Genomic DNA, 26,505 nt, shown 5'->3' with positions numbered 1-26,505 from the left:
TGATAGGGTGGGCGGTACATTGTCTCCCGCCTGTCTGTTGGCGGTGACCGCTGCGCTGTTTGTTTGTCCCACCGTGGCGGGCGGTGTGTTAAAGTGGCGGTCTCTGTTGGCGGTTTCCGCCAGGGTCGGAATTGCATTTTTTTTACCGCCAGCCTGTTGGCGGTTTGGCCGCCGCTTTAACACCGACCGCCAGGGTTGGAATGACCCCCTAAGATTCTTCACCAGCCGTTGGTCACACAAAGAATCAGCCGCTTGTCCAGCCTGTAAAGCCCCTGTTGAGAACCTCCCTCACGTCCTTTTTGCCTGCCCCGCATATACCGCCTCACGCAGGAAATGGCTGGCCCCGTCATGCAGACTGCTGGGAGTCTGCAGCTCCGAATTAGCCCTTCGAATCCTCAGATCAGACACTAGGCCAACGCTAGTGATTGCCGTTGCCAAATTCCTCGGAGCTAGCTGGATCACTAGAGGGAAATTTTTATCTGCTTAATGGTTCCAACAAGACTGTCCCTTCACATTGTGTGAGTGCATTTTATTTTATTTTTATTCCATTTTATCATTATATGTATCGTTATATTTATTACTTTGTGTATTTATTTGTATTTATTGCTGCTATGCGTTTTTATGGCTCTTGTAGCCGAAATAAAGTTTCTTTGATTGATTGATTGAGTGTGGAGATTCCACTCTGCATCCGGAGTGTACTCTCGGAGTGAAATGTCCGCACTCTGGGAGCCTTCGACGGGTGCTTTCAAATGCTGAGATGACCAAATATCAAGGCTGTTCAGTCTTGATTCCAACTTATTTTACTTTATTGCTCCACTCTACACTTCCTAACTCTTAATCTCACTCTTATACATTCTCTTGATCCCTTTTTTTCTCACTTTGTCACTGTTGTCCTATCTTTATATTTCTTCTTTTTTGCTTCCTTTCCCATTTCTCCCTCTTGTTCTTGGCTCAGTCAAAGACTGAGGATGGAATATAAGTCCCAGTCCCAAAAAACAATGTTGGTTCCCACCACCTGCACAAATAGGCACTGGTAATACACCAACAGAGAGAAAAGATGTAATAAACATACAGAAACAAATACAAATGGAATGGTCCTTTTATCTGTAACCTTCATTAGTTCAATTACCCTTTATCACCCCACCTCCTTCCAGACACCACGTGCCCATCTACTCCCTTTTCATCCCTCCCCTGAGGTTCCACTTCCTCTGACGGCCATTAAGGGGAGTGAGAGCCACAGATTTTCAGGTGACTCCAAAAATGTAGGGATCAAGGCTGTGACCAAGGGAAGGGATGGAGCTCTAAGTACTGGGAGAAGGAAGGGTAATTGGAGTAATGAAGATTGAAGGGTAAGTCATCAGTGCTTTACCTCCTCAACCCCACTGCCAGACGCGGCCCATCCTTTAGGGCAGAGGTGCCACCCCCCCCCCACCAGAGTGTCTGCAGGCTGAACCAAGGTCAGCCTGACAGACACTCTTCATGTTCAGGTCAGGCAGCCAGGAGCAGACATGCACGATTTGCGCAGACTCCTGCTGCCTGAGCTGAACTTTGCTGGGCTGAAGAGGTCACAGCTCCTGTGGGCATGACCTCCTTGGCTCAGCAAAGGTGCCTCAAGTCCCTCCCTTGGGTGACGAGGGAAGCGCCACCCATTGATTTCAACCTGGGAACTTAAGGTTTAAGCCCTGAAGTGCCCAGGGCGAGTGTCAATCAGAGACACCTTGTAATAGAGTGAGGTGGGGTCAGCAGTCTCACTGACCCCATCCCACTCTGTGACGAAGTTGGGACTGCTGCTTTCTCTCATTGGCTGACCTAAGGTCCCAACCCTCCTGGGACCTCCGAGGCTTAAGGTAAGTGTGTGTGTGTGAGATTGATCTTTTTAAATGAATGTTTGGTGCGTGCGTGTATGTTTGAATGTTGAGTGTTGTTAATGGATGTGCATGAGTGTGTGTGTGTGAAAGTGTGAGTGTGCTTCCCGCTCACCCCCTCCCTCCTAAAACCGCGGGGCGCCACTGCCTTCTGCATCCCAGTACTTACTAATTGAGGTATATCTGATCAGTGCTCTCACATCCTGATCCATATAAACATTAACTGCATTTTAGCAATACAGTGTTCCTCCAATGATAGAAGACAGTATGACCTAAAAAAGCGGAAAATCACCAGACCTGCAGAAAATAAGACAGCTCACAGAGATTACTACATAGTCAGGATACAACTAAGTGATATAATTTATCACCAAGAATAACCCAGGCACAGTGGGACAAACTGCACCTTGTGTAGGTTGAAACAGCCCTGAGTAAAACACCATTCCCACATTATTTACACTGGAGGGGATGGGGGAATACTTTAAACAGCAAACAGCAAGTAAAGGACTGAAATGTGCAAGTAGGACCCTCATTTGACTGTGGAAAGCAGGTTAATATTACAGAACCCTAGTGATGAAATCATCTTGTGGATCAACAGTAGATCATTGTCTGAAAACCAAGAAGAAACTAAACAAGAGACCCATATCCACAAACCAGACCAGGTGCCATCTAGCCAGAAGGAAAGAGCAGTCAGAAAAAAGCTCCAAACTATAATTCCCTTAAGATGAACCATCGCAAAAATAAATAAATGTATGATTATTCCAGCAATGAGAAGAGACAACAAGCAAGCAAGAAACAAATCAAGGCAAAAATATCAAAATTTGCCCTATGAAATATATATCAAAACCCCTGGGAATCAAAAGATTAGAGTCAAGACTTATCCCATCCAACTCCAAAATCAGTCTCACTTGGGCCGACAAGGTAGCCAAACTGACCCTGATTTGATACAAAAACACAAGACTGACTTTGTATACCAAATGTGGCTTAGACACGCTTTTACACCACAAGGTCAAACCCTAGAGCAGCCTATGTAAAAGCCAGAATGATCAAGGATGGGACTTTAGAATTACTAAAACTTATTCTGCAAAATGCAGCATTAAAAGGGAGCATAAAAGAACACTAGACTCGACAGAACAATCCATATAAAAATGATCACAATAGAAGAGAGTAGATAAGAACTAGTCCCAAATTCACAAACCTTCTAAAGTGCCTAGACGTGCATTAGAATGGTCCAAGTCAAAGCCCAAAGGCTTATTCCCTAGATCCAAGCCCAGCAAGTAACTTCCGCAGAAGTTCCAAGGGCTGCAACCTGAAGACACAAACTACATCTTATCCATCAGGCAGTGCTAGAGGAAGCCAACAAGAGACAAACTACCAGCTTCCAGCCACAAGACCAGCAAAGAGCATAAAGAAATTAGATCAACCAAGTCATAATATCAAACCAACAACCTTTTAGGGAGCTCTCTCATCCTCCAATCAGATCAAGGGTGAGCCTGAACAGCTTTGAGCACAAGGCAAAGACAAACAACCCTATGTACAATATCTCAAGGTCCAAGGCCAGGAGCAACATAAAGGAAATTAGAAAGATTACATTTTCATATACAGTTTCTCGACACCACAGGCAGAAACCTCAGATTCTAGAGTGGTCAAGGTGTGCAAGCGACAAGACACAGAAACCCTGTACCAATAGTTATTGAGAAATATATAGGAAGCAAATCCACCTTTCTTCCTAGAATTCCGACAATTGCATCGTATAAGTACTGTTTGGATCTAAATCTATTCTGATTACCTCATTTCCATTGCTTAGTGGCAGCACTTTTAAAAGAAGGTGCTAAATGTGTCTTTTAGCCCTGATGTAGACCCAGCCATCCAAGTCGTCATAATCATTACAATTATTGGGTAGAAATGTCAGCGCTTCTTATCTCTTTCAATGTTTGACATGATTTGTAGATTGTAGATAAATATTCCTTAATACAATTGTCTCATACTATGAATATAGCATATAGCCAACTACAACTTCTTTGTTTATAATCGACACTTCGGCATACCGCGCTTGTCACTTTACACTCAAACTTGGCAGATTATGTTATTGGAAATACCATTAAGTATATACCATCTTTGTAACAAACTAATCTATATGTGCTAACTCTGGTGTGACTTGTTGTTTAATGATTTATTCCTTGGCAGGCCTTTTTACAGACTTTGCAAATATTTATAGAGATATTACTTGAATGATTTCTTACAAACAACTGTTGTTTATTCTTCCATTGATACCCAGGTTCTGTGGAATACACTAGTCTAAATTGGCCATGGTCCAGGCCCTCTTTCTCACTGCACAAAGGGTGTAAAAGAGGAAGCCAAAATAGTTTTAGTCCATTACCTCAAGCCCCAAGCCCAGCAGGCAGCATATAAGGTAATTAGAAATCACAAGCCTTCATCCATGTTATCCCTCACTGCACCACAGGAAGTACTCACCCTCACTGCACCACAGGAAGCACAAAAGGAGGACAACATGACTAGTACCCAACACCTCAAGTTTCAAGACTAGCAGGGAACAGGGACTGGGAGGGTCATAACTCAACCTCCTGACCCAGGCAGAAAGCACAAGAGAAAGTCAACTTCACCATACTCTAAATATCAAGTCACAAAGCCAGTAGAGGCTAGATTTGCTATGTAGTAGTGTACAAACTCTTGGTTCAACAGGGAGCACTTGGAAAACAAATGCAATTAGGAATTAGCATTCCCCCTTCCCTGCCCAGAAGAAGGTAAGATAACCAGAAAATCCCCTAAACCACCAGAAAGCATAAGAAGAAACACAAGTCATCAACGATCAATCTTCCAGTTCATATTCTGCAGGGATCACTCTCTGAAACTATTGCCCAATGCTTTCCACAAAATGCACAGCAGGGAGTTCAAGGGGAAGCTAAAAAACAAGACCAGAACAAAATCTAGCCTGAAAAGGTGGTACTTGTTAACATGGTTGTGACCTAACCCTCCACACTTCTTACCCAGAATGAAGTACAAAATGAAGCTAAGTGGACAAGAACCTTTTGGTCTCGAAGCCCAAGAGCAGGAAACATAAGAAGGCCAAAGCTTAAATCTCAAACTCCAACTTTAACAAGAATCACTTGCTGAAACTACAACTGTGGCCTAATAGCTCCCATCCCCATTGTGCCAGGGACAGAAAATACAGAAATCTTGATACAATCCTACTACAGTAACTTCAGCAATGCCAGGTCACAGTTTCTGAAACCCCATATTTGATCATCTATGGTGGAGGTCAGCTATAAAAAAAAAACACTCCTCACAATCCTGAAGGGCATAGACTTGAGGTTAGAGCCGAGTCATATTCTTAAGTTAATAATCACTTCCAAAGTGGGCTGCTAAAAAAAGCCATAAACTCATAATAGAATCACCAAATTCAAAGGCGAAGCCCAGCCAAGAGCTTGGAAGGACGAACAGTCTAAAGATGACAACGCACCCAAAGAACCACAACCATCAGGGAGACACAGAAGGGGACAGGCCTTTCACCTACCAAAAAATGGGAAGGGACCAAGTACATGAGTAAAAGGAAGCCCACACCTGGTATCAACAATATTACACCCTATGCAGCAAAAAAACAGGGACAGCAGGATATTCACAAATGTATCAATAATGCTTAATCATGGGAGAACCTGTATTTGAGTCAGAAAGCTAATGATCTGCAGTCAAACTGTCTACATGCTGCACCCCAGCAACATTGGAAAGGTCAGTTATTCGGTTTTCATTCCGTAATAACATAGTATGGCAAAAGGAGTATTCTAAAATAGTGCTTCATAGCCCCATTGAAAGTGCACACAATAGGCATATCATAAATCTTATCAACACATCCCCTCAAAATGAGAGACCCGATGTAGTAAGAGTGCTAAAGAAATCTTCGCTTCTGCCAAGAGGATACTATTAACCTACCATAGAAATATATCAGCTAAACCTATTCCTGGGCCAAGTTCTAGGTCAAGATTTACCTAAATAAAAAGTTCTGTTATCAGGCCTGCCCGTTCAGTAAACTGGAATTTCAAGGCAAGTGTCAGACATCCAACCACAAGAAATGTTGATAATGAGCGGGATAATGTAAGCATTCAATCACTCACAGTTATTTTAACCTGTGTCAATGCTGTGGAAGATAAATAAAGTGGATGGGAGTTTCTGCATGAAATCAAATTCGCAAATTATCGTTGTCTAGGAAACCGCATTTAACTAAGCTACAACTCTCTAGTCTGAGGGCACAAGATGCATCTAAGCCTTTCAAGCAAGAGGAAATAATGCCCAACGAGAGAAGTGCCTATGGCAGGTAGGACCCAAAACAGCGCATAAATAAATAAACACAGGAGAAGTGGTGCACATTTGATCTTGTGCTCCAAATGCCGGAGACATGGTGCAGATCCTTTTAGGAGTGTGCTTGCATTATGGACAAAGTGAACTTTAGTACACTTCTCTGTAATTTAAATGAAAGAGTAGCGCAACAGGAAAAACTGAAAGAAACACTCAGCAGTATACTAATAAATCAACAGCACGGGCCCCCAAAATTCTTTTACCAAACCAAGCTTCCTAATTTTGGGGAAGGCACAAGGTGAAACCGTATTTATATCTAGTTTGGCTTGCTACATCATGAGTCATAATCAATGAAGGGTTCAAAGTGACACAAGTCCTTGGAGAATCATCTGGGCCAGGGAAATGAGGCATCTGTGGTGGATCCATAGTAAATGGGGAGTATGATTCAGAGGTTGTATCCATAACACTCCTTGGACAGGGAGGCAGGGGCAAATATCTTATTGTCCATACAAGGTGATGCCTTCTCAGTAGGTTCATGTTGGTTAGGACTTTTCAGAGAATCCACTGATCCACAGAATCTCTTGAAGAAAAATACCTTGCTTGTAACAGTCTTGATTTCTGCGACTGGTGATGAGAGTTCCTTTCATGTCAAATGTCACTCCTTTGCTCCTGGAGTTGTATACCCCACTTTTCAATCTATGGAGAGGATATGCATGATTACCTTTGGAAGAAAGGTACTAGCGGTTTGAAATCAGCTGATACTTGAAAGTTGTGTTGACACAGGCAGAAGTGAAAATGTCTGCATCTCCAGTGAATGGCAATGACCATAGAGAATTTGTTTTGAGAACAGATATATTCTGTCACTGTAAGGGTTTGATAACATATGTTTATTTTGGTCCATTCTCTGTATGTTTGCCTCTTGAAGGAGAATGTCACCAGCCCACTGGGGCTGTCATTGACTGATTGGTGAATCTCATTGGTAGGATAAAACACAGCAGTGTAGTGTCTGCTGATAGTGCATCTTTAAGACTTGCAAAGCTTGTTGGTGTATTTTCCACTCCCTGGCAGGTGTAAGCTTTAGAAGATCTCTCAGCAGTTCAGGGAAGACAGCTGAAATTGCCACGGCAACTGACTGTTTCTAAAAGCAACATATTTCAGACACTGATGATGGTGGAGTGGCTAAGGTAATGTCTTGTACGTTGGAGGGGTCTAACTCAAACCCTTGCTCTGTAGCCAAGTCTGTGCTGGATCCAAGAAATTCGCACTCTTTTTTATTGGGTAAGATCAACGTCTTTCATCCACTCTAGCACAGCTTTAAAATGGGAGTTGTGTTCCTGGATGAACCAAGATATCATCACGGATGTTGGTCACACCACTTAGCCCTGAGAGTAACTCTGAATGCAGTTTTGGGGTATTTCAGCAGCACTCAAGATGCCAAAGTCTATCCTCTTATATCTTTGAAACCCCAGATGTGTCAAGAAGGTAGTGATGTATCTTCGCTCCCATCGAATGGGGAAAATGGTGTTACCCTGTAAGGAGATTCATTACAGGGTACCACCAGGGCTGCATGTGCAATGTAAAGTATGTATGCCTTAAGGCTGGACTGTGTAGGTGCACCATCCTTGTCACGGGGTCTCCTATTGCTTTGCGGGTGTTGACACTCACCAGTAACTCGATGAGAAACTGCTTCTCTAAGGTCTCTCAACTAACAGATTAAAAGACCACGATCTGATGACAAACAGACCTCTATGTGCCAGCTGGGTAACGAGAAATCAGCAGAGTGTGAGAGGTGGGAAGATGAGAAAGGTAGTTAAAAGAAGAGCTGGTGGAGGCTTAAAAGTCAGGTTTTATGACTTCAACGTCACTGTGATGGAGGCTCCTCTTTCAATGAGGAACATTTCTAATACTAGCTCACATGGGAGTACTTGACATTTTCAATGGTTTCGCTGATGGGTTGATTGCATGCACAACATGTATTGCACCCTCTTTTATCAACTCATCATCTTGTACATTCTGTCTCTTGCTGCTCAGATGTAGTTTTCATGGTTTTATGAACACATTTCTGACTATATCTTTCAAGTGCTTGAAAACTGGTGATTGATTCTTCCGAGCCTTGCCTGTTGCAGTGGGAATCCTTTGTAGTCAGGTTTAGCCATTGACACAAAATGGGAATTCAAAGCAGCAATCACTGTGGCTTAGGTGGTGGTCTGACCAGCCTCTCTAAAAGTGCGTGATAAATTAAATAGCATGTTGCCTGCTGGTTGAAAGAATATTAATCCTTTCACTTAGCCATCAACTTTAGTGGCTGCAAAGTACAAGGAGCAATAGGCCTTGACTTCACCTTTGCATAGCGAAAACGTGACAAATGATGGAGGCAAATAGATATTCAGACCGGTGCCACCAGATTAAAATATCACATTTAGGCTCTCCCATCTTCCATGATATGCATACTAGTTTGAATAAAAGATAGGAATGTTTGAGACGCACTAACATGTTCTGTGGTATTCTCCTCTGAATTCCTTAGGTGAAAGGGAACTGAAAGTAAGGGTAGCCATCATGTTATTTGGAAAGATAGACAGTGTCATAATATCCAATACTAGGTTTTAATCCTGCAAAAGTGGTGGTACCCTTAAAATGTACACACCCGCCACTACACAATTTTGCCATTCGTAGCCGTTCATAACCGTCATTAAAATGACAGAACCACTTTTAGAAGAGCTCATCTATGCAGGGACCGAAAGAGCCTGGACAAAGCTCCTCTTAGACTTGAGTCAAGATGAGGAGCAAACCTTTTATGACGCATAATCACCCTGTATGAGTGAGGGTTTACATAATTTTCATGTTAACTAAAAAACAGTCTCCTCTGCATATTAGTGGCATTATGCCAACAATTCCATCTTAAAATATGATGCACAGGTTAATAAGTGTGAATAGGTATTTGTCTGTGAAGATAACCTCTCAAACCTTTAACTATATTTCCTCTCCTTGCCCCATCTGTGATTGATAATAATACATGGATAGCTTCTTATGGCACTTCCTTCCAGCACAGAAGCCCCAACATGTTCTGCCTTCGAAAGATGTCCTAAAAACCCCAGTTGAAGCCCCAACATAACACATACACCAACATAATGCACCAAAACATCAGCACACCCCAGTAGTAATAAATCACAACAAAAACAAAACCATGGCACACTAGTAATACAAAATATAGCCCCACATAAATAACTACACAACCTAACACACAACACAATTGAATATGCCTGCTGTTTTGTTGCTAAAGTTTGTTGTAGTGTCTGCTTTGTGTTTGTACTATTTGTAGTAATGTTTTGTGTTAATGTTTTGAGGGGTTTTTTGTGTGTTGCGTTGCTGAAAGAGGCAAGAGGTGGACTAAAGGTTGCGCAGCCTAGGTAATCAGTAAGCTGGCATTTAAAAGCGCCGGCTGCAGGCTTCTTAGTACCACTTTGTCCACTGGCACTCATGCTTAGTGCTTTATTTGAGCCAGTGGTTTGTCGGTGCGGGGCACTGGCACTTATTTTTGAGGGTTTCTGTATCAGGCATTTACAGCGAGCAAAAGACACTAATGGGAAAGACAGAGGTGGAGAAAAACGAAAACGCATCACAAGAGGAGAAAGCTGCAAGAATGAGCTGAAGGGGTAAGGAGTGACTGTAAATGGATTAAAGAGGCCAAGATGACTTTAGAATTACACTGCCTCAGTTTTCTGTGCTCGCGCACTTAAATGCAGCAGCCGCATGTTTCAAAAGAGAGTTTAGGGCACCGGCACATTTGTATTTACAAATTAATAGCTGCTCATGCTAATATAAATTAAGCACTGACTTGGGTATGGGGGTCCCGAATCGGGTCTGATATCTGTGTGACTTTTTTATGTTTGTGAGGCAAGAATGAAAAAGAAAACAGTGACCTATTATGTAAATGAGAGAGAGAGAGAAAGACAGAGATACCTATCTTGTGGCTACATATCGGAATGTGAAACCAGATAACATGAAAGGAATGCTTGTCCAAATTGTGTGATCCTATACAAATATTTTTTTTCATAGAGCCTCTGAGTGTCCTTTTAAATACTTGAGTTCAAGATGTGTGCTGTACACGCACCTCTTATGTTTGATTTAATAGACTACAATATTGAACCATCTATAATAAGAATATGGGCCACATTTAGGGTTTACGTGACTATTGACATGCCTCTCAGTTCAGTAATGTCATGGTGGTTGGGGGAGAGTCATTAATGTTTCTATCACTTTTGATAAATATCTGTCTATGAAGTGAAATATTCTGATTACTAAGATGAAACACAACTGCATGTTAAGGAAATACACTTTTTTGAATACTGAAGAGATTGTGAATTATTTCTACATCATGTTTATTACCCGATATATATGCCAAATGCAAACGTTTTCAAGACCTGATTGTTTGACTGATGACCCATACAGCAGATCCCAGCAACTGGATACCGTCTCGGATGATACGCTCTACAAATCTTGATAGAGGGCTCGGCTCATGCAAGGACTAATGGCGTGGCTCTAGCTTTGTTCTTCCTGTTAATTTGCCTGGGCCCCCTCCTTTGTTTGCAACTCGGGTTTAGTACATGGGGCTACCTGTTGATAACCTGATTTATAAAAGGTGAGGACTAGAAATAGGGAGCCCTGCCCAAATGCTCAGATTTTACAACTCTACCATCAAGGAATCTTATAGCAGTGACGAAGTGGAGCACATGAAGTGAAAATACATTTAAATAGGTGATTTCAGGACAGGGACTCCAGGCCATTGTGCTGTACGTGACTGTAGTAATGAATTCCCAAGGGAGAAGTACCAGGCCGAGGTGGGACGGGCAGAGTCATAGCTGCAGCATGGGTGTTTGGGTGTAGCACCCCTCAAATGCATTCTTGGTTAGGTAGGAGGGTCTAGGGGTCCTGAATCATGTCTGCTATGTCTCTGTCAGTTTTTCTTGTTTTCATTTCACTTAGAGGTTTAAACTTGTCATTTTTTGGTTCGAGATCATAAATATATATAGTGTTCAGTTTACCAACAAAGTAGTAACTATGCCCCCACATAAGGCCTCTTTGAATGGGTGCAAATATACTACTTTTTGGAATTCACAAACATTGGCAGTAGTAGACTTGGCTAACTGCACCAGCCCCAAGTTTTCAGGCATAATACTAGCAATCAAATCCCTCAAATGTGATGGGATGAATACCTGAAATAGTCATACCAGTGGTAATCACTCAAAGCAGTATTCAAACCCATTGCTTTAACCCATTTTGCCTCTCTAAACAGAGACACTGCTAAGGGAAATCAGTATTGACCCTGTGCCTCATGGAAACAGTCCATCCTACATCTTGGTCATCTCACCCCTCCACCCTGGAGCCCACTGCTTTTTATTTGGGAAATTTAAGATTCACACCCCCTGAACATCACCAACTAAGCCACACCCTTGCCTATTTCTGTTTGTGTGTTTTGTTAGTATGTTATTTGGTGTTGTTTTGGCATTGTTCCGGCGGTTGAGTGTGATTGTATTAATATTGTTTTGTTACTACTATATGTAGCTGTTGTCTTATGTTGTTCTTTTGTACTGATATAGAGTATCACTGTATTGTGTTGTCTATTATTGTGAGTTTTTAGTTTTCTTGTATGTAGTTGAGGCGTGTCCTTGTGTGCTGCAGTACTGTTTTTGTTTGTTTTGCCTGTGGTGAGGTGTGTGTTGATCTATTATTGCAATTTTGTTATAGTAATATCTTATGTGGCTGTGTTGTTAGGGCTGTGGTGCTGTGCTGTTCTTGGGTTGTGTTGTTGGTGTTGTGTGTTAATATGGTGTTGTGGAATCTTAATATGATACTATGTTTTGTCCTTACTGTACCTCAACTGCATTCTTTCTGCAGTTTGGGGTTTTAGTTTGGTGTTGGAATTCGAGCATAGTTTTAGGGTTGCTAGAGCAGTTGAGGGGGTAATTTGGCATGGTGACTTGATAATGCAATGGTAAAAGTTGGTACTGTGGTGGTGGATTGGTAGGAGTTGATATTTTAGTGTGGTTAATTGTCAGTGTCTTGGTTGGCATTGTAACTGTGGTTGATGGAATCAGTGAGGAGATTTGCTGTGTGACTATTGGTGGTAGTACTGTAGGGTGGTAGTACATGTGTGGGTTAGAGTGCATTGACGGAGCGTGGTAGTGCTGTCCTGACAGGTAAAATGGTGTGAGGTAGCTTTATAATATGTTTAGTAGAGTGCTATTGGCTGGTGCTTGGGTGTGGTATAACGTGGTAGTGTAATGCTCCACAGGTAGAGTGGTGTTGGGTTGGATGTGTGGTGCTGTGAGGTGGTAGTGCATTTGCAAGAGTGTAGGGTAGTGGTAGTAGGTGGTAATGAGTTACTTTCATGTGACAGTGTAAGTATGGGAAGGGAAGTACAACAGAGGTGCTTGGCAGTGTCAGGGTGCTGAGTGGCACCTTGCTGCTATGAGTTATTATTGCAGGTAAGGAAGCTAGTAGAACAGATGTGAGGTGGTTGTACTGTGTTGGGGGGGTAGGTAGTGGGTGGCTAAGGAGTAGTAGTGAGAGTTCTGTTTTTTAAACTCATGGTACATAACGTAAGAGAAATTGAGCTTTCTCTAACTCAGTACAACTTTGTTTTTTATCCATCTTTGATGTGGTGCTGTAGTATACCATGTAACCATTTCTGATGGTATTAGTTTGTTGTAGTAAAGGAATGTAAGCTTTGCAAACAAAAAGATTACAACTTTCTCATCAGAATTGAACGTGATATACATATCCAAGTACAACATAACTGTATCATACTATGTAACAAGTCATGTCAAATGTATAAGACTCTGGGAATGTCCAAGTCCAATGTAGTAGAATGGCGGTAGAATCTTCAAATGTATTAAGTAGTAAAAGTATTATATCTGCTTGTTCGTTGCTGGTGTAAATGCTGGTAACCATGTACTTGTGTAGTGATAGTAGAAAATCCTTTGTGTAACATCCTATAAAATGATGTGATTTCTCTATGCTAAGAGACACCCTTTCCTTTTCTTAGAAGGTGAATCTATGTGGAATTTCCAGTAGAACCTCACTGAAATATTTTCTGTATTCCTTATGATTTCTACACTTATTGTACTAATTGATAGATGTCCCAGCCTATGTATTTCTGTGACTGATATTCTTTGAGTAAAACTTTAAACATGAGTCCTTGTTAGCATCAGAAATGCCATTACTCTAATACTAAATACATATTTATGCGTGCAATTTAACAAAGTGGAGAGATGGATTCATTGGGGAGCACCAAAGTCCAATGAGGGACTACACCGTTTCCAGTCCAAGATGTTGGCGGATACTGAAAGGAAATGAGATAGTGATTTGTGCATCAAAGGTAGTGCAGTACTATTGGGATGGGTTATAGTGATTTTTGCAAGTTGTGTACTATTACAGGGTGGCAGGGTGATGTAGTACATGTTTCTGCAGTACTAGACTATTACAATTGTGGTGGGGTTTGTTATTTTGTGATAATAAAGGGAATCAAATATGGCAAACGTGAGATGATTCATTGTAGTTTTGAGATGTAAAATAGTCCATAACTATGACTTGTGCATTTCCAATGGAAGTACTCCAGTTGCAATGATGTCCCTAACAGCATGTGGCCCCAGGGTGGTGGTGGTCATAATCATAGCAGCACCTACAGACAACTGAACCTGTCTGAGGCCAGAACTAATTATTCAGCTTCTCCTTAATCCACTCCCAACAGCTGTGAACACTATGTACATCCTCTTGAAAAAGGACACAGTGTATTCTGAGTCTGTGTTAAAAAGATGGGATGGCATGGGAAGCATGGAAAATCTCACGCCTCATCAAAGTAACAATTAGAAAGAGCTGTGCTGTTTCCATTGTCATTTATTTAGAACTGTCATTATTTTCCTTTGAAGAAGGACTACCCACGCTTAAGACTGGTGGACTTGGTCTGTGTGAAATTATGAGAAAGATGAGAACTTTAATTGGGGGCAGAGACGCAGTCTAGTAATTTCACTCAGTTAAAAACCGTGGGATGGAAAATAGATTATCATCTATTTCCAGAAAACTTGAGAACCCAGTTGATGAAGCTGCTGCTGCGGGTTACAGATTCAAGACACAAACAGATTCTCTGGGTGTGAGAAGAGGGGTGAGAGTGTCTGTCTGGGTGTGAAAGTGGGTGCATCAGTGTCTTAGTGTGTGCGTCAGTTTCTGTGTGGGTATGTGAGTGGGTGCATGAGGGTTTCAGTGTGTCTGTGAGTGGGTGCATGAGGGTCTGAGTGGGGCTGTGAGTGGGTGCACGAGGGTCTGAGTGGGTCTGTGAGTGGGTGCATGAGTGTCTGAGTGGGTCTGTGAGTACGTGCATGAGGGTCTGAATGGGTGTGTGAGTGGGTGAAAGATTGAAAAGAGAAATTGAGAGAGAGAATAGAGAGTTTGTGATGCTTTGATGAATGATGTACTTGGAATGAGACATTTCTGGACAAATTGAAAAGAAAAATGTATTTATCAATTAAAAGGAGTGAGATCACCTTTCAGTATGAACTGTAAACTTTTAAAGTCTAAAATAAATTAAAGTAGGGAAATTATCACAGACCAACCTGGACTAGAACCCTCAACTTTCAATGTGAGGGTCTGTAACCTCAACCATTATGCCACAGGTTACCACTTACTGTAGTCATTGCATGGAAAGACCATTGCAATGATTATCTTTTTTAATGGGACAGGTCCGGAGAGGGGAGCCCCAAGGCCTGCAGTCCTAGCTGGCTCCCCACTTCCTGTGGGAGCCGGCACTGCTTCCACAAGCAGGGTGCGGCTTTAAGTAATGGCTCCCTGCATGTGAAAACAATGTTTTCATCTGTCTTCCCTGCTTGCATATTTGCGTGCAGAGGAGACAGATGATACCTCCGCTTTCTGCAAGGGAGTGCTGCTTGACAGCTCTCTCTTGCACAAAGTGGACTCTGTTTGCTTTTGCTTGGTGGGAGCTGTCAAAGGTAGTGGTCACTGGTGCTGCAGTGGTATGAAACGGGCCCCCTATCCTTTTTATCATAGCCCCAGGGAGGTGGTGGTTCCCCACGGTCCATGGGGGACTGTGTGCCCCGCACTCTATATATAAATAGGCCGGGGGAGGTGGCAGTTCCCAGGGATGCAGGGGGGCCACACGCACCCCCCATCCATTTTGATTATAGCCCCAGGGAGGTGGCGGTCCCATGTGGTGCAGGGGGCCTGCAGCCCCTGCATTAAATTGCATTTAAGTCCCAGGGAGGTGGCAATCCCCAGGGCTGTGGAGGGCCAGGTGGCCCCCACACACATAATTTAATTAGCCCCGGGACAGCAGGGGGGGCACGCGGCCCTCTGTATCAAAATATGAATTTCCTCAGGACTTGGCCCACCCTGGGACCTACAGTTAAACAAGTTCTGGAGCTTTTTTTAAACAAAATTGCCGGATCCGCCATGAATCACAGTGAAAACCTTTTTTAAAACATTTTTTGGGAACCCCAGCATCAGAGCGAAGAGGTCAGGGTGACTCCACCTTGGCCCCTTTTGTTTTTTTTAATACTTTTTTCTAGGACTCAGCTGAAGCCGAGTCCCAATATGACTGCCAACACTTCCTTGTTGAAGTGTTGGCAGCCAAACAGATGTCAGCACAAGATCAGGAGGGTTCGCGGAACCTTTGCATCCCTATATATACAAATTTGGATTTATTTTACTTTCTCAAACACTACTGAACAGATTTACAACAAATAACAAAAAGGCTCTTTCTGGACCAAGAGCTATCTTTCAGCCAAAATTGGTATAATTCCGTCCAGTGGTTCGGGCATTATCACTGTCCAAAATCCTGAAACTTTCCAGACAGCAGCTGAAGTGTCCACCATTTTTGGGGATGGGGGGGAAATTGTGTGAAGATTCATCAAACGGCGCCAAAGTTATTAGCAAAACAAAAAACACTTTTTCTATGGAAACTAGGTCCTAACTATAACTACCTAGTGCAAACCGCCACTAAGTGATATATAAAAGCATATTTTGACTTTGGCATCATTTAACAAACCTTCACTATTTTTAAAAAATAAAATGTAGCAGTGGTTCTTTTTGAGCATGGAAATATTCAGGTGATCTGTAAAGCAGGGGCAGTGATAACATGTAGTCAAAAAAAGTGCATTCCTATGGTAATTCCCACAAGGAGTATTAAACACCACTACTGCTTTAATCGATGGATGGAATTACAACAAATTTGTCAGAAAGCTAGATTTTATTCCACGGATTGTGCTTTTGTTATTTGGTGTAAATCCATTCAGTAATTGTTGAGAAATCAAAGTAAATCTAATTTGTTTATCTAGTGGTGTGGATATTTTACAATGCATTCGCAATTATCCCTGCAAATTTGCAAATACATGTGCCTATATGAATGACGTTATTGGCTGGCCACAACCTGGGCAGAGAGTTGCGATCGCCATTTCAGTTGATTGGAACTTTGCCAGAGTCTCAAATGAAATGGCAGAATGTCACACAAGGGGTCAGGTTAGGCCCCCGTGTAATGTGGCAACAACTTTTCAAATAACGCCAAAATTAAAAAAAATATATATCACACTCATTCAGACACTAATTCATTCACTCATAGATGCACTCACAAACACATGCACCCACTCACAAACCCACCCAAAGACTCACACCCTCTCAAACACCCACTCAGACACTCATGCACCCACTGTCACGGTTTCGGGCGGGTCTGATCAGGACTCTAGCTGGGACACCCCTTGAGGTCACGAATATCCTAGAGAGGTAGTGTGCTGGGGTAGAAGAGCAGCTAAAGGCATACACGGAAAGGACAGCTATGGACAGGCATAGGAAACAGGAAAGTAAAAGCAGAGCAACCCTTGTGTGAACAAACAGGAAACGGATTACCAGTGGACAAACACGCTGGGGTTGTACACAGAGTAAGGCGCAGAACCTCCCACAGTGACAGGGAATCTCAATGCCTCTGTGCAGTTTGCTCTTACAGATAGTCACCCTGCCAGCCTCATAGATAGGAGGCAGCAGAAGTGATTCTGTCTCTGGACCCTAGAGCACAAACAAGGATAGTACTCACATACACAGGACACGCTCTTGTGGGTCCAGCTGGAAACACAGTGGCGATTCCTGAGAAAACAGCAATAGCACACTGTCACTGTTAAGCACGAAATACAACGTATAACACTGGACAAGGATGGGGGCTGGAATTGCCTCCTGGAAACCAGGAGCCAACCCCAGTACATAGGAGGACACGTATACACTTGTGAAGACTGATAGAACACTTACCAGACACAAAGAACCAAGAAGAAACAGAAACAGAAGAGAACAAACAAAGAGGCAGAGGCAAGAACTAGGAACAGGCTCAGGCTGAAGCAAAGGCGGGACTAGGACTTGAAAACAGGGAGCAAACTTCTGGCTGGGACAAACAGAGACAGGACTGGGAAACTGAGAACAGGCTCTGGCTGGAACAGGCAAGGACAGGACTGGAATACAGGGAGTAGGAAAAGAGCAGTAAACAGGACTGGGAAACAGAGAGCAGGTTCAGACTGAAACAAGGCAGGAGCAGGGCAGAGAAACAGGGAGCAGGCTCTGGAAGAAACAAACAGGTACAAGGCTAAGAAGTAGGGAGCAGACTCTGGCTGGAACAATCAGGAGCAGGGCAGAGAAACAGGAAACAGGATCAAGCTGGAACAGAACAGGAACAGGAACAAAACTGGAACACCATCTGACAAAGGGTCTGTAACACAAAGGAATCGAAGTCCGATGCACGACAGGGAGCTTGAGGAAATGGCTGCTTATAAGCAGTTCCAAGCTGGGCTGCACAGGAGAGGTCACAGGTGTGTGTAGTTTCGGACACTTGGAAGTCCTGGAGGAGAGGATCCAGTGAAAAGGAGCAACTGGACTTCTCCCATAGAAGACAATAGGAAACAGAATCTGGGTTTTCCTGACTGCCAAGCTGTGCATTATGGGATTTGCAGTCCCAAGAAGCAAATGTAGTCCTACACAAGTGTACCATGGAGAAAAGAGAAACAAACAGGAATCAGCAAGGGACTCTAGATAGGTGTTCAAGGTGATTCCCAGGCTTCTGACAGTCCCCTTACAGCGCCCCCTGGAAATGGGACGACCGAGTCGTAACAGTATACCCCCTCCCACCAGTCTGCTCAAGAAGAGAAGGCGATCCTTTGGCTGAAAAAAGTTGAAGAGGAAAAGGCACAGCAAGCAAATCCAACACCAACCTTGGTTGATAAGTTTACAGTCCTGCCATAGGTGAAACTTCCAATGAGCAAAGCATGTATTAATACCCATATGGGCTCCGGTGTCTTTCCTCTCTATTGTTCGACTGATATGGGAGGAGTGCATGGAGTTGGTTTCTGGTGAAGTAGATTCAGGAGCAAGGAGATCTGGAATGGCATTACGGGCGGTATTCTTTATGACATTAGTTTCCTGTTCAATACTTTCCTCTTTGGAGGAGCTGATTGGTGTATTAGTAACTGTAAGGTCTGTAACACCTTCTGACAAGCAGGATTTTTCTGTTTCTGCAGCAGTATTTACATTGATTGTGGTCTGAGGCTTGCAAAGCATAGAGACTTGGGAAACATGGGTAACTGGTGTTCTCAAAGTAAACATGAAAAAGTCAGAATTTTCTTTCGTCTTGGATGACTTCGGAGTATCAAATTCAGGAGCAACAAGAGTTCTCAAGTCTTTAGAAACTGGATTAACATCTGAAAATGTAGAAGTTCCACAAGCTAATTCGTTAGGGTGATCTTCAGACAAGACTGTGATTTCTTCATTGCAAGTGCTCTGTGGTGTGTTCGTGGTATCAGAAATGGTTTCTTTGCAAGGCGTTTCTACAGGTAGTTGATCTTCAACTCTGTTAACATTGAAAGGTTGTTCTTTGGAAAGAAATAGAACTGGAGTCTCTTCAGAAATCACCTTTACACTGTTACCTAATTTTTCAGCTCTATCCTTTGAATTGATGATGGTTTCTTGCAATAAAACACTAAGAACAGTACTTATCATCAGATCTTCGAATACAAGATTAAAATTCAAGTCTTTAGTTTTAGTGGGAAATAATACATCTTTCAGTACTTGAGCTTCAGTTTCAGATTGCTGGTTTTCAGGAGTCTTTAGTTTCAGGGACACAGCAGGTGACATTGGTGTGGCTGATTTTACATAAATATCAGATACCGGTAGCTCAGAGATCTGTTCTTCACTAATCGTGGAGCTGGAAACAGAATACACATTGGCAGGGATCAGCAGATCAGGATCAGTTGTTGAGGCTGCAACTGTGTCCAGTTCTAGGAGAAGGCTCTCATTTCTTATGACAGGCTGTTTAGTTTCAGATTGCTGGCTTTCTTCCTTGTCTAAATTCTCCACGGTTTGCTTTGACACAGAAGATATTTTTAAACTTTCTGAGGAGTCCATTACATTCTTAGTAATTGCGGGTATTTCTTCATGGTTAGAAAATTCCATTAGTTCACTTGAAACAGGAACTGTCTCTTCATTGTCTGAAAATTCTATGATATTGTTTGAAAGAGCAGGAGTATCCCCACAATCTGAAAATTCTGGTGTGTGCGCCATTTGAACAGCACTATCTGCAGGTTTGTGCACGGCAAGGCAGGAACCACTGTCATCGCTAGATTCAGATTCTTCAACACTGTTGCACAACTTGCCATTAACCTCCAGTAAAGTCATATCTTGGTTTCTTAAGGTGCAGCTATTGGAGTCTGCTTCAGAACTCTCTTCTTCCTTTGGCTTTATTTGTTCTGATAGAGGGGCTGAGGCACTTCCTTCTGAAGACTCTGATCCATCCTTTGAATCAAGAGGTGTCAAATCTCTCAGAGATGTCAGAGATTCAGTCAACTGTACCTGGATATTCTCTGGAGAACCACAAGCTGAGAGAGAGTCTGAAAAAGGGGCTGATATATTTATAACTGGAGCTGTCTTTTGACTGTCAATAATAGAAGGGACAATATGCTCTATAGCAGTCTTTGGAGAGGCACATGAAGTAGCATACTGTTCTTTGAGCCAAAGCTGGTGATCATTTTCTTTTTTCAAGTTTTCAAATTGTCTTGCAGTAGTTTCCATCAGCTGCTCTGTTACTTCTTCTACCTTACAGATAAACAGAATGTCTGGTTCTGGCAACAGTGAAATATGCATGGATGAAAAGAGCCCACGTGCTCGATTTCTTGTGTATGTTACAACATAATCATCATAGAAGTCCAATATCTGCCTTTTAATCTGCCAAAACTGCTCTTTTAGTGTGTGTATGTCCATATTGTTATCAAACCCACTCAGAATAGAAAAGGGTTTAGCAGAGCTTTTAGGGATTGAGACTGGTATATTATCATCCAGTTTGGGAAGAGCACAAGCCGTTTGAATTGAACTAAGGAATCCCACAGTCTTTACTGATCCCTTTGATACAGGTTCTATCCTGCTGACTTGAAAGCACTGAGGGACTGGTAGATCCTTACACGAGTCAGCACAACACTTAGGAATGGAGACTGATGTACTGTCATCCAATTTGGGAGGAGCACAAGCCATTTGAGTTGAACTAAGGAATCCCACAGTTTTTACTGATCCCTTAGATACAGGGTCTAGCCTGCTGACTTGGAAGCTCTGAGGGATTGATAGGTCTTTATAAGAGTCAGCACTGCACTTTGAATTCTGAGAAACTGGCCTAGATGGGCTGAAGCACTCAACAGAAAACAAGGGAATCCCTAGTGTGGCTTCTTGAACAGTGTCAGGGTTCTTTGTTTTGACAGAGTCCTGGAAGTGAATTTGGGATGCGCTAGCATGAGGCAAGGAATTAACCAGTTTTTCTTGAGTGTGAGTGTCTTGTGCAGAGATAGCAAAAGTACTTTCACTTTTAGGAACATTCTCCCCTGTTTGAGGTAATAGAACCTCCAAAAACTCATTATTACTTTGTCATTCTTCTACAGACAGGGATTGGGGGTCATAATCACAGATGTTATAATAGTTGAACATTGATGGATCAGCAAGCCACGCAATGTAGTACTGCATTTGCAATCTTTGATTTTCTTTAACAAGTCTATCCTTTAAACTAAGGCCTTTTTTAGAGGTCTTCAGAGAATGTCTAGGTTTAGAAAGGGGTGTCTTAACATGATAGGAAAGCCCTTTAGGTTTGTGTGTGCCTTTACTGCCAGGGGAGCTTGAAATGTTTGGGTCGTGCATTCTGTCACGGTTTCGGGCGGGTCTGATCAGGACTCTAGCTGGGACACCCCTTGAGGTCACGAATATCCTAGAGAGGTAGTGTGCTGGGGTAGAAGAGCAGCTAAAGGCATACACGGAAAGGACAGCTATGGACAGGCATAGGAAACAGGAAAGTAAAAGCAGAGCAACCCTTGTGTGAACAAACAGGAAACGGATTACCATAGGACAAACATGCTGGGGTTGTACACAGAGTAAGGCGCAGAACCTCCCACAGTGACAGGGAATCTCAATGCCTCTGTGCAGTTTGCTCTTACAGATAGTCACCCTGCCAGCCTCATAGATAGGAGGCAGCAGAAGTGATTCTGTCTCTGGACCCTAGAGCACAAACAAGGATAGTACTCACATACACAGGACACGCTCTTGTGGGTCCAGCTGGAAACACAGTGGCGATTCCTGAGAAAACAGCAATAGCACACTGTCACTGTTAAGCACGAAATACAACGTATAACACTGGACAAGGATGGGGGCTGGAATTGCCTCCTGGAAACCAGGAGCCAACCCCAGTACATAGGAGGACACGTATACACTTGTGAAGACTGATAGAACACTTACCAGACACAAAGAACCAAGAAGAAACAGAAACAGAAGAGAACAAACAAAGAGGCAGAGGCAAGAACTAGGAACAGGCTCAGGCTGAAGCAAAGGCGGGACTAGGACTTGAAAACAGGGAGCAAACTTCTGGCTGGGACAAACAGAGACAGGACTGGGAAACTGAGAACAGGCTCTGGCTGGAACAGGCAAGGACAGGACTGGAATACAGGGAGTAGGAAAAGAGCAGTAAACAGGACTGGGAAACAGAGAGCAGGTTCAGACTGAAACAAGGCAGGAGCAGGGCAGAGAAACAGGCAGCAGGCTCTGGAAGAAACAAACAGGTACAAGGCTAAGAAGTAGGGAGCAGACTCTGGCTGGAACAATCAGGAGCAGGGCAGAGAAACAGGAAACAGGATCAAGCTGGAACAGAACAGGAACAGGAACAAAACTGGAACACCATCTGACAAAGGGTCTGTAACACAAAGGAATCGAAGTCCGATGCACGACAGGGAGCTTGAGGAAATGGCTGCTTATAAGCAGTTCCAAGCTGGGCTGCACAGGAGAGGTCACAGGTGTGTGTAGTTTCGGACACTTGGAAGTCCTGGAGGAGAGGATCCAGTGAAAAGGAGCAACTGGACTTCTCCCATAGAAGACAATAGGAAACAGAATCTGGGTTTTCCTGACTGCCAAGATGTGCATTATGGGATTTGCAGTCCCAAGAAGCAAATGTAGTCCTACACAAGTGTACCATGGAGAAAAGAGAAACAAACAGGAATCAGCAAGGGACTCTAGATAGGTGTTCAAGGTGATTCCCAGGCTTCTGACAGTCCCCTTACAGCGCCCCCTGGAAATGGGACGACCGAGTCGTAACACCCACTCACAGACCCACTCAGACAATCATGCATCCACTCAGAGACCCACTCAAAGGGTCATACGTCCACTCACACATCCACTCAGAGACTCATGCACCCCATTCACATACCCACTCAGAGACCCAGGCACCCACTGGCTGACCCACTGATGTATTCAGTCACACACTTACAGACTGACTCAGTTTTGGAAACTGGTTTGGCACCAAACTCAACAAGAGTTTTAAAGTAGTTATCCTTTCTCTTTCACTAATTTTTTTCTGAGTAGTTTGGCTCCTCAATGGCTTCACTTAAACCCTAGCTGATAGATTTTTTGTTAGCTGTTGCTTTTCACTTTACAATGTTCAACTGGAAACAAGTGCATAATGTTACTTTTAGGTCCTGTCTGAATGCCATTTGCTTTCATCAACTATTTCTCTCCTATATCCTAACCATAAAGAGAGATCTTTTATGGGTTCCACTAACCACAAATGTATCCTCCTCACCTATTAATACAAATATCATTGTGTCTGATGAAGTGAAGAAACCACCTTGAATTTGCCCAACTGCCTTTTTATATTTATATTGATAGATGATTTATATAATGTCATAAATATGTACTGTTTAACTTTTTTCTCCTCTTCACAATGTCTACAGTTTTATTAGTATCATTTTTTCTAACTCGTACAGTATAGCTATGCATTTCTTCCTTCCTTTTGCTTCTATCCATACTCCTTATATATTTCCATAGTTTTATACACAGTACAATGCATATTTGGTTACATCAGTATCTATTTTAACAATTGTACTCCGATGTATTGTACTTTGTGCTTATTACTTTTGTTCTATTTTTTGTTCTCGTAACTTATCATAATTATTGAACTGCTGGTTCTTGCTGTTCTCAATAAACTCAAACGTAAAAAAAATAATTGTGAGTCATTGCTTTAAATAAACATTGCTTGAGGAAAAGTATGCTATCTGTACACATTTGAATGATGTTTACATTGAGTGCTAATAATATAATTCCACTCTTACTACTGTGATGATGTCCCGACAAACCTAGCAGGCTTAAATTTAATTCTTGCACCCAATTAGACAGCAATCAACATGTTTGAGGGGGTATGTTGGGTCAGGGATTAGCACTTGAAGAAGTATCAACTGCTACAGCCTATCACCATTGGTATTTACACCTGCCAACCTTCATATATTTGTGAATTAATATGTTATATTAAGTATATTAAGTAGTGTGTGTAATAAAGTATTTTTCTCCTTTTTATAAGTAAAAGTAGTGACTGGTCAATGAATTATTGATGGTTGTTTGATACAAGCCTAAAAACTGTGATATTAGGCTACGTCAGCCAGGTTCTGCAGCTGTATCCTGCTGCACATGGCTAAATGACATGCGCAGTTTGGGTAGGACAGACACTGATGGTTGGGAAAGGCAGTTTTAAAATCTTGAATACACTGCAAAAAAGTGTTTGTTGCCTATTTATCTTAATGGGCTCACCCTCCTAAATACCTCACCCAACCCACTGTTTTGAGTCAAGAGGTTCACAGGTATGCATTAGCCACTGATAAGGCTCCATATGGACAGCTCTCTATTGTTTAGTAAAATACACTGCAAACACTTTCCTAAAATGAGCAGAATGACATGCAAACTTTAGAATCTAACTTACACATTGTCTCTGCAACACACACCAGGTGTCCTTACCTTGTGGAACAAGCAGAAGTGCTTGCACTGAAATCTTTACACATTGGTAAACCATGCATCATTTACCAATTGACTCCAGGCTGTACTCTGTGCCCATTCCATCCACCCACACATACACATAAAGTAATTTTATGCTATATATTGTTGTAGGCCCTTTACCTCCAATCTTCTCTTTTAGAAAACTGCACTGAGTTATGGAGTCATTTTTATAACATCCTCATGCATCAGTGATGTCATTTAACATGTCATGAGTGATGTGATATCTGAAGTAATGAGCAATGCCTGATTGGAGGCACAAGTTATAATTAGTTCATTGAAATATTACTGACGAATTACAATGCTATACATATGTAGCTATAAAAAATGTAATTGAAAAAGACAAAGGTTAAAGGGGCTTTGTAGTAAGGTGAAAACATACTATTTTAAACAAACAAAACAACTGCAATTCACCAGCTATATTTATCGCAAGTAACTGTAACTCATGCCCTAAAATAACTATAATTCACACCCCCACCATGCACAATCTTGTCATCAGTGATGTCATTTCATATGTTGCAGTGATGTTATCAATTATATCATGAGTGGACAAAAGTATGCTTTGACGACATTTCCACCTAACAATAACGTCCCTTTAACCTTTATTTTTTCAGTGAATTCCCAAGTTTAAAAAAAATGTAAAGTGAGATATGATTAAAGTTCCTAACTCACTTTAACCTATGGTTATTTTCTGTGAATTAAGATGTGTTTTTAATGTAAAGTAAGAGGTCCATCTCCCTGCATGGCATGGTGTTTAGAGCTGGGTCTGGCCGGCTGCGCACACGGGTCTGGCCTGTGGCTCCTGCATGTGGTGACTCACTTTATCAAAAAGTCATATTATATTATAATTCAATGTATAGTTCGTAAATTCATACATTGCAATGTCTAGTAAAATTGATTATCATAAAATATGTTCAATAAACCTTTTATATAAAAACATTAACATGCCTTTTAACATTTTTCAAGCCATAAAATGCAACTATAGAAACAACCACTAGGGGTACCCATACTCCAGTTGAAGTGTAGAGTTTTGAGTGCTTTAAAAAAATATAACATGCTCTCTTATCAACATGGATTTAATGACCCAGGAGACTTACTGTTAATTTGTTGATGTTGCTGGGAGGCTGCTGCACTCTTTGCGGGCCCCACAATATAAAAAAAAATGTTTGCTGTTCCCTCTGCACCACCAGCAAGACAAGAAAATATGTACCTTAAAAAAACATATTGGGCATTATGGGGAACTCCTTGTAGGAGCAATGAATAATAAAAGGGCGGCTTCTGCCACTCATTTATTATTCATTTTTTAAAAATTATAATTTGAGTGCCCCGACACCAACCTGGGGCACCCACATTATTTTTTTAATATGAGGACCTATGGGGAGCCTCAAGGTCACCAAAGCCTCTGCCCGTATCCATTATGAGTGCCTAAGAAGGTAGCATTTATTTTTATCACCGAGTGCCCGAGTGCCCACCCGAGACACCCACAACATAGTAGTTGTTGGGGTCCACACTAAGTGGGCTCTGAGCCTGTAAAACCTACCAGCTCCCCTGGAAGGAGCCTGCCTCCTTAATTATTGATGTTTGCCCTCTTGCCCACACAGGACACCCACAATGAGTCCCATTTGGGGGGGGCATGTGAGGAGCCCCCAGGCTCCTGCAGCTCCTGCCAGCTCCCTGCCCAGCACCATAGTGGGTGCTTGCAAGAGCCGGCTCCATTGCTTTGCTCCAACCAATACAGCAGAAGCATTTTTCACTGCTCCCATGTGGGCAAGAGTAAAGTTGTGTATCCTGCCCAGGAGAGTGCAGGCAGGGAATAGATTTCTATACTCTACATGCACTCTCCCAGGCAGGGACTATAGCAGTGTCCTAGGGGATAGGGTCCCTCGGACACTGCGATCGAGCTCTGAGGATGTGGTCCCCAGAGATGATCTTTGGAGGTGGGCCGTGCACGCTC

This window comes from Pleurodeles waltl, chromosome 7, assembly GCF_031143425.1.
Source record: "Pleurodeles waltl isolate 20211129_DDA chromosome 7, aPleWal1.hap1.20221129, whole genome shotgun sequence".
Taxonomy (NCBI): Eukaryota; Metazoa; Chordata; class Amphibia; order Caudata; family Salamandridae; genus Pleurodeles; species Pleurodeles waltl.
The sequence above is the reverse complement of the archived record's forward strand: the minus strand, read 5'-3'. Positions refer to the sequence as shown.